At 51.6% G+C, this 10,641-nt stretch overlaps 1 protein-coding gene across 1 annotated transcript in view; it reads left to right on the top strand.

Moving 5' to 3' along the window:
• Positions 1 to 8,849: 8,849 nt before the first annotated feature.
• Positions 8,850 to 10,641, top strand: part of BDNF (brain derived neurotrophic factor) — a 40,906-nt gene continuing 39,114 nt past the window's right edge. Inside the window, exon 1 of the mRNA XM_075502038.1 lies at positions 8,850 to 8,939. The gene's annotated coding sequence lies outside the window, so the exon portion shown is untranslated. The remainder of the gene's footprint in view (positions 8,940 to 10,641) is intronic.

Genomic DNA, 10,641 nt, shown 5'->3' with positions numbered 1-10,641 from the left:
AATACTGTTTTCATCATAAAAGGTAAGTGTTCCCAGAAGTGTATTAAAATGCTCAGAGATACAAAAGAGAAATATTGGAATTCAATCTTGGGTACCAATGTAAAAATATTTAAATACGCTATAAATTGTGCAGATCCAGCACTGTTCACTGAAGAATCTTTCAGGTTATTAAAATACTTTCTGTTCAATAAGAGACACTAAAAGTAATCATGCAGTTTGTGTGCTGTTCAGTGTTAGAAACACTTCTAGATATACTTATTCAGTAAAGTCCCCTGGGTCAATAACAAAAGTTACTTCGGCTCCTATGAGGAGCAATGAGAACAGGAGAGCGCATCAGAAAAGAAAGTGGAAGGGAAAACGCACAGATTATATTTAGTTCAACTCCAATAGAGGTGATGAAAGGCAGAAAGGACTTAGGTGGCTGAAGTGGATTAATTCACAATGACATCTGCACACCTAAAGGCTTCCTATGTACACTGCATGTAAAGGAAGGTAGCACCCATGAAGAAGAACATCTTTAAGGTAAGCAGGCAGTATTGCAGGAGGCACTAAATGAAAATAATGGCCCTTCTTTGCCATTCTAGCTCCAAGTCTTGGAAAAACAAAAGCCCGTTTTGACATCTCTGCTGGAACAGAAGACTTGCTAATTGCCGCTCAGCAGAGGTTTTGCTAACGGCCCACCTTTTTGACGGGTTATCAGGTAGAGCAAAAGGAAGGATGCTGCAGCAGTATGTGGGCTACAAATGGAACAAAACCAACTTCAAATCTATGATGCAAATAGAAAGTAGGAGTAGCAATAATATTTTTACCAACAACCTCTAACACTGCAGAGTTTGATGTGTTTACAATAAAATCCTAAATAAGCCTCCACAAAATCTTCCTCCAGACTTGCCCCTATCTTTGGGCAGCTTGATTTTGGCAAGGGACCTCAGCTCTACCACTTCAGATTGATTAAGAACAGATCTAATTCACCTCAATAAAGGGTGCATCTAAAGAGATCTATTTTGTTAAGTGTGTAACTGCTCTCATTAACAGCAATGAATGACCCTATCAAAAAGTTAGGCAGGAGTAAAAGCACCACGTGAGGCAGAAAACATCACGCAAATCATCGTAAGACAACGCATGTAGTTAAAGCCGTATGTGTGCTAACACCCTTTAGCTCAAACCCATGCTCACAACTCTGCAAAATAATATTTTTTTCTATGGAAATTCATCTGTGCTCTAACTGAAAGGTCTACCAGTAGGATCCGGACCTTCTGATTTGGCATCAGAAGTCTTACCCTGAGTACCACTGTTTTCTGCAGCAGCGTATTTATAAAGCTCTCAGCCTTCCTTGCCAAATTGGGATAGTGAGACCATAGTGTCTAGCAGGTTGTTTGTCCCCCAGGGTTTCATATGCATTTTGCAGTAAATGTTTTCAAAGTACCTTGTGTTAACGGATCCTTGCAGGAATTCTTACGCAGGAGAAGCTTTATTTATTTAGGTCAACATTAGCACTATTTCCTGGCTGTTGAGAATACCGTCTCAGGGGAGAATTTGTTTGTCATTTTAGTCAGACAATGACAGGATAAAAATATACAAGACAGTTGCAAACATAGCTGGTATGGGTTTTTTTTCAGTTAACTCAATGCAAGAGCCTGGATAGTGGTGGTTATTGTACTAAATGCCCTTAGTTTGGTGGTAGCCTCGTAAGAGTTTCTCTGTATTTCTACTTTCCTTCAGTGTTTTTCTCCTACCTTACTATTCCCCTGTTCCCCTCTTCTTCTGTTGTCATTTCACCTTCTTCCTTTTTTACACAGGGAACGTAAAGAGAACACAGTTATATTTGAAAGAGTTCATCACAAAAATGCCGAGACAAAGTCAAGGGTCGCTCTTACTCAGAGCTTGCCAGCATCCCTTAATAATCCTTACACGATATGCACCCGGTTCCTCTTGCTTTCTGCAAACTCAGTGTATAATTTCTCCAACAGATATTTTGTTCTTAACAATAACACGTTTCCATCATGCTCAATGAGGTTCAAATACACAGCTGTTAGTGAGAACTCCCATGGAAGCTGATAGGGTATTTGACTGTCGAGAAGTAGATTAATATGGTTTGGGAGATAGTTTCCTTTTAAACATTAACTTAGAAAGGAACTAAAGTATGTGTTTACTTTTCACTCACAAGTACAATTAAGGCTAATCCCCTTTAGTTTTATAAGGGTATTTCTGTACTGGAAGTGCTGGAGTTCTTTACTAACTCAGGACTGCACAGAACAGCATTTAAAAACGTGATGAGGTGGTGGTGTAGCTTATTTTGTTCAGAGTCATGTTGCATGTTTGCTCTTTTTAAAGGAAATTGAAGAAAGAATCCTTTTTAAAAGTTGATGTGTCCACAAATACTTTCCCTGTGGTTACATGAAGCAGGACGTATTCTTCATTGCCAAAAGAAAGGGTCCCCCGCCATGTCAACGAATCCCGTAATCAGGTTGCAATAGTAACAGATTACGGCTGTCATGTTTCTTTTTTCTCCAGGTTCTGATTTCTCTCCCTATCTCTGGTTTTATTCTAGTAAGAGATACCTGGTGGCTCATTTTGCTCAGGTCATCCAGGAGAACTTACACGGGCCAATAGTTTCCATTACATTTATCTCATCTCCTGTCTTTTGCAGCTAACCTTAATGAGTGCCACATGAGCAGATAAGATATAGTCTGAACTACATTTGCATCAGTGGTAGTTTGAGAAAAGCAAAACCTTAATTCTAGTAGTTTTCCTGAAACATGCCTTTTCCATAAATAACCAAAATAGTTTAAGCAAAACTTTTTACAATAGTTGATGGCGAATAAATACTTCATGCAAAACTCTCAGACTGGTTCTTAAACCCTCGCTATAGGCCTAGTGCGCTGCAAAAGCGACGTAGGGGGACCTAGAGCCAGCTCAAAGTGCAGAGCAAAGGATTTCCCCAGCATGAGCAAATCGGTGGCTGACACAACGCTGGCAGAGTCACTCTTACCTCTGCCACATTCCCTCCCACTCTAGCCTGCACTGTTGCCTCTACAGTGAGGAACACTGGCCAAGGCGCCCGTCTCAAGGTGTTTGCTCCAAACACCTTGGATGATGGAAAGCCTGACGTTATCCTGACTTATACCAGGTCTGGGTTTCCTTGGGTGTACCAAGCTTGAGCCACCCTTGGGTGTCCCTCCTAGTTTTATCAAGCACGTGAGCTTGGCACAACTTGTGATTTTAAAAGAAGTCAACGTGCAAAATGCCTCCTGTTGATGCTGACGCTGAAGCCCCTCTCCTGGGGCACTGAGCTGAGGCGGGCAGGAGCCAAGGCTCTGTGCGAGCTATGGACCCACCGCTCCACCTCAGGGGTCTCGCCCTCTCTTGCCTCCAAATGTGTGCTTGGAGGCGAGTCCGTGCTGAGCTGTTCTCTGAGGTACAAACACAGCAAGCACGCTTGCTGCTGCCTGCCTACTCCAGAGGATTTCCTGGTGCTTTGAGGAGACTGAAAGCAAGCTGCAATGTTCTAGCGCTTTAAAGGAGGACTAGGCATTGGTGGGAGGCTTGTTTAGTATCTGAGTGGGATCATGACTACGATGTTCATCTGCATGTTACCAGCATGGAATATACGCAGTTGGGAGCAGTTTGAAGACGAGTAGGCTCAGAAAGAAAGGAAAACTCTTCCAGGGAGGGAGGAGGCAGAGTGAAAGACTGTTAATGCCTGCAGCATGAAGATCAGGGAAAAGATGGAGATATCAGAGCGGGATAATCTCCAGGAGGAGATCAGGCACAGAAAATCAACACTTGATGGGAGGCTACCCTAAATATGTACTGGGAGGATGGTATTTACCCTCCGGGCAGTAGCAGGGCAGATGCCAAATCCGCCTGTTGAAGAAGCAGAAGATTACCAGCCAAACTAGCACACAACGACCCTGAGGGACCTTTCTGTCAAACACACCATTAGATTGCTGGTGTGGAGAGAAGTTGGCAGTCCCATTTCACACCAGCGATGATGTAATATAGCTCTTATTTCAGAAGCCTCTCCACAAAGTTGACAGCTACTGTTATTGTCTGATTCTGCTCGGATTGCTAACGTTGGTGTTTGAGGTGGGTTTCCAGTGATCTCTGAAGGAGCAGCCCATGCTCCATCCAGTCTTTTGGCGTGTGCTTAGCAGTCATCCGCACATTTTGGTAGCCTTTCAAGTATCTGAAAAAGCCAACCAGTAATGGCTCATTGTTTTCCATGGTGTTTTAAGGCAGGGAACGAACATTTGCATCTCCCTTAGGATTTTGGGGTGTTTGGCAGGTTGGTTCAAGGCACTGTGACTTTCTAGCAATGCTCCTGCAGTATTCTTCACATTCTTTTGTCTAAGAGAGGGGGAAAATGTATGACTGATTCCCGCTTAATTAGCCCTCATCTGCTAAACAGTTATGTCACTATTTACATATGAGTAGTCCCACTGAAGTCAAGTCCTACAGCTGTATACTTCATCTGGTAACAATGTAAATCCAAGATAAACAGACTTGGAACAAGAGATGTACATTGCCTTATATGTATGAACTACCTGAACATAGCAAATGCTGTGCTGTGTCGTTCTGGCAAAAGCTAACAGCTATCCTGTTTCAACACCCTGTAAACAGATCACCTGATTATTAGTTTTAAACGATGGACCAAACTCTACTCACTAGTCCTGAATTTACTGAAGTGTAGGACTCGTCAAATGAGTAACTTTTGAGTCAATTGTGTCCCTCTACAGTAATAAGAAAAAAAAAAAATTCCTCCACACCTACTCACATCAAGGGATTTTTCACGGCTGGGTCTCCCATGGCCTAGGGATCAACCCCTCTAGAGATAAAAACCACAGTCGGAAACAAGACGTAGGGAAAGGAAATCTTAGAATCATTTAGGTTGGAAAAGACCTTTAAGATCATCGAGTCCAACCATAAATGGCTGGAAACTCGACAGACATCTGGGTTTAATTCTACTCCATCCCCTTTCTAATGCCTTTCTTGCAGGAATCCCTCTCAGCTGTCTGTCAGTGACTCTCTTCCATCATTTATGTGCATTGACTGATGTCTCACCTTCGGCTCTGGTCCATCAGAAGGACTTGGGCTGTTCTCTCACCAGTGAATGGCAGGACAAGGAAAGGACTGTGATTGCTTTACACTACCTCCTCCTCTTCTGCCAGATAATTCCCATGCTCTGTAGCATCCCGTATTACTCTACCAATGACCTTTTGTTCTTCCATACACTTTGGTACCATTCTCTTGATTACTGCACCTGTTTTTTTCATGAATCACTTCAGACTGATGTGATTGAAGCAACGTAAAGCAAACTATCCCCTCAGGCAAACACGTGCCTAATTTGGTCTAACAAGCATGAGATGGGTTATCAGCTGTCACCTATCCCCAGTGAAGTGGGTGGAGTCATGTTGTGTTATCTTAAGCAGAAGACTTGACCAGAAGCTCTTCTATTTAGCTCTCTAAAGGAGTATCTTGACTTGTGGTTCTGCCAGCATGATCCTGCCTTAGTATTACTGGTGAACCCCATCGATTTGCTCTGGAAAATGCAACTCGACAGGACTGAAGTGATAGCATGTCCACTTCTCACTGTGGATCTCCTGGGAAGTTTTCATGGAAGATTTTTTGTTAAGTTTAACATTACTACATCAATATAATACTGTGACCCGGCAAAGGTTTCCTCTGGACATCTCTAATGGCTGACACCTTCATCAGAAAATGAAAATACCTAGCAGTTAATGACATGAGAAGTCGGGGAGGAACAGTGCTGTAGATAAAATACTTTCTTACAAGTGATACAGCTGGAATTACTTTCTCAATGAAAGACTACATTTCTGGAGCTATGAAATAAGTATGTAGAAATATTTTTTTTAACTGATATTGCATCTTTATAAAGTTCTTCTGTCCAAAACCACTGAGGACTCCATGGAGTCAGAAACTTTTAAGACTTAGATTCATATTTTGACTACACAAATATGTATCATGTGACTTACTACCCAAGGTAGATATTACAATAGTTATTTTACTCCCCTGAGGGAGAGGCAGGAGCTATTTGCTTAGAGGACTGGGAGAAAGCAGAACTCACAGCAAGCCCACTTGTTGAAACCTTTGTGCTTTTTTTTTTCTTTTAATGTAATTTTTAAAGTGGTATTCCCAACTAGTATTAACACTAACTATGAGTACTTCCAACTGTTGGAAGAAACCTTCAGCTTCCTGACGGAAGATCAATACTTAAGGATGGGGCTCGGGTGACAACTGATAGGGTGATCTATTGGGTGCAGCCTTGCATCAGCAACAGCCTTTCTGAAGGGCTCTGCCTGTTACCTGTCATACAGCAAGTATGCAATACCTGTGCAGGGATTCAGCAGTCCTCTTCAGGGCAGCTTTGCTGGAGACCACTTGACTTTCCTTCTATCACCTTGCCCCCAGGACAGCCGAGGCAGGAAAGTACCAGCTGTACCAGTCTTAGGGCAGCATCTGCTGGTTATTGCATGGATCAACATAAATGGTTGTCATGGAAGAGGCTGCTTGCTTTGGCTCCCAGGCAGAGGTACCTGGGACTCGGGGGGGGGGGGGGGGGGGGGGGGAACAGGGGCGCTCTGGAGAGAAGCGACCCGTAAATGCAATTGTAACAGTCAATGGGGAGAGCAGGGGAGCGGGCAAGGAGCTTCTGGGTCTTGGTCTTGCTCTTCCCTGTTATCAGAGGCAGCACCCACAAACTTTGGAGAGTCCAGGTTCAGTTGGCTGCAGTTCGCCTCCAAAGGCAAAGAAACCCGCGCCGCCGTCACCCCCCTCCCCGCCCCACACGCACTCCCCGCGCTGGTGACAGATCAGTTCGAGATACGGAGCCAAAATGGGGGACGAGGGCTTTGGGAGACTTGGCAGGAATAATACCGGGGCTCGACCACCTCTCCCGGGGAAAGAGCCCGCAGCGGCGCCCGGGCGGGTGCGTTTGCACCGCGAGCGGGGCGAAGCACATCAAGCGACCCAAGTAACGCCCGCAGGCAGGCGGCCGGGGCCGGGCCGGGGCCGGGCCGGGGCCGCTGCGCGGGGCCCCGGGGGCGGCCTCGGCGGTGCGCGGCCAGCTCGGGGGAGGCGGCGGGCGGGCAGGGCTGGCGGCGGGGTCGGGGCGGGCCGGGGGAAGGGGAGAAGGGGAAGGCAGGTCCCCGGGATGCTCCCCCCCCTTCCCTCCTCCTCCCCGGCGGCGGGGGCTCGCTGCGGGGCTGGCGGGGCAGCCCGCCCCCGGGCTGCGCCTCCCGGCGAGGGCAGAGCGGGGAGGGGGAGGAAAGCGTGCCGGGAAGTCGCGGCTCGGGAAGGGCAGGGGCTTCCGAGGCAGCTCGTCTTGGCAACTGTGCCGTGTTCCTCTTGTGGCAGGAGCTAGTATGCAACAAGTCCCTGGAGCACTTCCCGTGTGAGCGAGAGTGAACGTGACATTTAGAAAAGCCAAATGTTTACTTACCTGTCACCAATGCAAATCTCCAGAGCCAGCTCGTCTTGCACGGCCCCAGGTGCGAGCCGGGAGGTGGAAGGAGAGCGGCCGGGAGTCAGGGCTCATTACACTGCGCGCCCGGCCGGGAAGGACTTTCCTCGGGAACTTTCTGTCCCGCTCCGGTTTCCTGGGAGGCGGCTGCGATCACGTTTTATACCGTGTTAGTTGGTAACCCCTCTCATTCATTAAGATCACGTAAGAACTCAAAGGGAAGCGTGACTCTGAGCTAAGGCGTTTGCGTAGATCTATAGGTTTTTAAAACTCCCTGCCAGTCGCTTTCTGTCTTCTGTAGGCACCAAGGTGGTGGAGAGTTTAAGCTTGCGGATATTGCAAAGGGTTATTAGATTCATAAGTCACACCAAGTGGTGGGCGATCCACTGAGCAAAGCAGAAGTTCTCACATGATGACTTCAAACAAGACACATTACCTTCCAGCATCTGTTGGAGAGACTGGATTTTAAGACACTTCTGTCTCCAGGACAGCAAAGAAACAATGGTGAGTACCAATGAAAAAGCCTATTTTTATACCTGGAGAGAAGAAACCAACCAACCAAAAAAAAAAACCAGCTTGAGATGTTGCTTAACGACAGTATCTAGTATCACGGGCTCGGCTTTCTAGTACTTAATATGCCAAAGCATGTAACCCGCGGAGGCCGGAAGAATTGTGCGTTCGACAGTGTAACTTTAATTGCAACGCTCTTTGATTTAGGGCTGCGATGGAAGCACCGCGTCGGAGAAACTTGGAGCTGCCGGCGACTGGGCTGCAGCCGGGCGCTCGCTCCGCCCGGCTCTCTCCTGCCCTCTCGCCAAGCGGGCACGGCAGGCGGCTGACGCCCGGCGGGGGGGTGTGCGGGCACCTCCGCGCCCCGCCGCGGAGCGAGGGCCGGGCATTGTCCCGGCGGCGGGGGGGGGGGGGGGTGGGGGTGCGGAGCGGCGCGGCCGCGGCACGTGACAGCGCGGGGGGCCGGGGGCGAGGAGCGGCCCGGGCGCGCAGCGGGGCGCGCAGCGGGGCGCGGCGGCGGAGCGGCGGCGGCGGCGGCGGCAGCACCCTGGACAGAGGCGGCGGCGGGGCGGGGAGCGGGGGGGGGGCGGCCCGCGGGGGACGGCGGCGGCCCCGCACCGCTCCGCGCCCCTGCGGGCTCGGGGAGCCGCTGGCACTCGGTAGCGACTCCCTCCACCCCCCCCCTCCCCGCCATCCCGGTCCTTCCCTTCCCCTCCCCTCCCCGCCCGCCGCCCTCTCGCCCCGCTGGAGCTGGGCGAAGTTGAATTCCTAGCGGTGCGGGCTGGAATAGGAAAAGGAGGAAAAAAAAAAAAAAAAAAAAAAAAAAGCCAACAACCACCCAGAGTCTTGCAAGCTCCGGGGGCTGGTTTGACGGTGTCAACTTTGGGAAATGCCAGTGTTTATCTCCGCGATCTAGCCACTGCTCGTGGTGTTAGCTGTGACTAAGGTAAGCGGAGGGGTGACCCCCCCGGCGGCCCCCCTCTGGCTTCTGCCTCTCTCCCTGTGGCGCGGGGATGGGTGCCTGCTCTTTGCCTAGTTTTGTTACCTTGCTGGCTGCTCGGTGTGTGGAGGCTAGAAAAGGTAGGAGAAGCTTGATGAGATTGCACTACGAGTTGAGTTAAGTTGTGCCTGATTTAATCTGGGAATCTCGTCTCTCTATGTGCGTGTGCATGCTTTGGGCAGAGATGCAACTGATCTTTACCTAGATAAGCAGATGCGACGGATTTTTTTTTTTTTTCCCTAGCTAAGGATGCAAGTTGATTTTGCATAGCTAAAGAGATGCAGCTGAGCTCTAGCTGGCACTGTGCACAACTGATCTTACATAGATAAAGAGACGCAGCTGATCTTTACCTACATGGAGATGAGCTGGTCCCCAGCTTGGGGGATCACTGATGGCCCCTCTGTGTACGCAACCTACGACTGAAGGGGAGAGCCGTGCATGTATTGCTGATGATCCAATATCCGCATCTACTTTGCTATAATTAAAGGGGGGGGGGGGGGGAGGTGTTTGACAAGCCTGAAACCCAAACGCAGCCCCCCCACCTGGAGATCATTCGGATAAGCTTTCTGCTCCTCTCCCTCTCTCTAGTGCCTCCCCCCCTTCCGATTCTTCCTACGTAGAAATGTAGCTAATAATATTTAGTCTCCGGGCTAAAAATAAGCTCTGGAAAGTCAGCAGTTTGGCGGAGCAGCGGCGGTAGCAGCAGCGCTCGCAGGTAGAGAAGCTCTGGGGGTCTCCGGCTCTGCACGGAGACTGTGCATTGCTCCCCCCCCCTCCCCACCCGCGCTGCCGGGGAGGGGTGCGCTCCCGCGGAGGAGGGGTCCGCACGGAGCCGCGCTGCCTCCGCCGCCCCGCTCCAGCCAGCGTGCGCCTCCCCGCCCGGGGGGATCCCGGCCGCCGGGGGCCCCCCCCTCCTCTCCTCCCGCCCCGGGGGAGCCGAGGGGCGGCCAGCCGACAGCCGAGCCGGGCGGCTCCGGCGCCCCCCACCCGCCACGGCGCGGGGGCGGCGGGCGCTCCCTGCGGCAGAGCCGGCGGCGCCCCGCGGCCGGCCCCGCTGCAGCGCCGGGCCCCGCCGGGGAGGGAGCGGGCGAGGGAAGGAGGGAGAGAAGGAGGGAGGGAGGGAGGGAGGATCCCGCGGCCCCGCCGCCCCCGCCTCCCGCCGGGCTCCCGCTCCGGCTCGCACGTAGCGGCGCCGAGGAGGGAAACCCCCCGGCAGGCGGGGGGCTGGCACCGCCGGGGCCGCCCGCCGCGGGGGAGGGGGCGGCATCCCCACCGCGCAGCCGGGCGGAGCCGCCGCGCGGGGCACTGCGCGCCCGGGCCGGGCCGGAGCGGGCCGGGCCGGGGGCCGGGCTCCCCGCTGCCGGTGTGTGCGTGTCCCCCCCCCGCCCCCGCCGCGGTTGCTACGGCGACCGCCTGCCCCGGGGGACACCGTCCTGCGGGGACGGGGGCGCGGGGATGCCGCCCCTCTCCGCCCCCTCCGTCCCCCCCCCCCCCCGGAGAGGCACGTCGTCAGCAGCCCCCGGACGGTGCCGCTGGCAGCACCGGAGCCGGGCCGGGCCCCGGCACCGGCGCGCACAGCCAAAATGGAGGTGCTGCAGGACGGCAGCGGGGGGACGCCGCCGCGGAGCTCCCACGAAAGTCGGTCACC

Source organism: Mycteria americana, chromosome 5 (assembly GCF_035582795.1).
Source record: "Mycteria americana isolate JAX WOST 10 ecotype Jacksonville Zoo and Gardens chromosome 5, USCA_MyAme_1.0, whole genome shotgun sequence".
In the NCBI taxonomy this organism is placed as follows: Eukaryota; Metazoa; Chordata; class Aves; order Ciconiiformes; family Ciconiidae; genus Mycteria; species Mycteria americana.
Note: the sequence above shows the minus strand (reverse complement) of the source record. Positions and strands in the feature narration are given on the sequence as shown.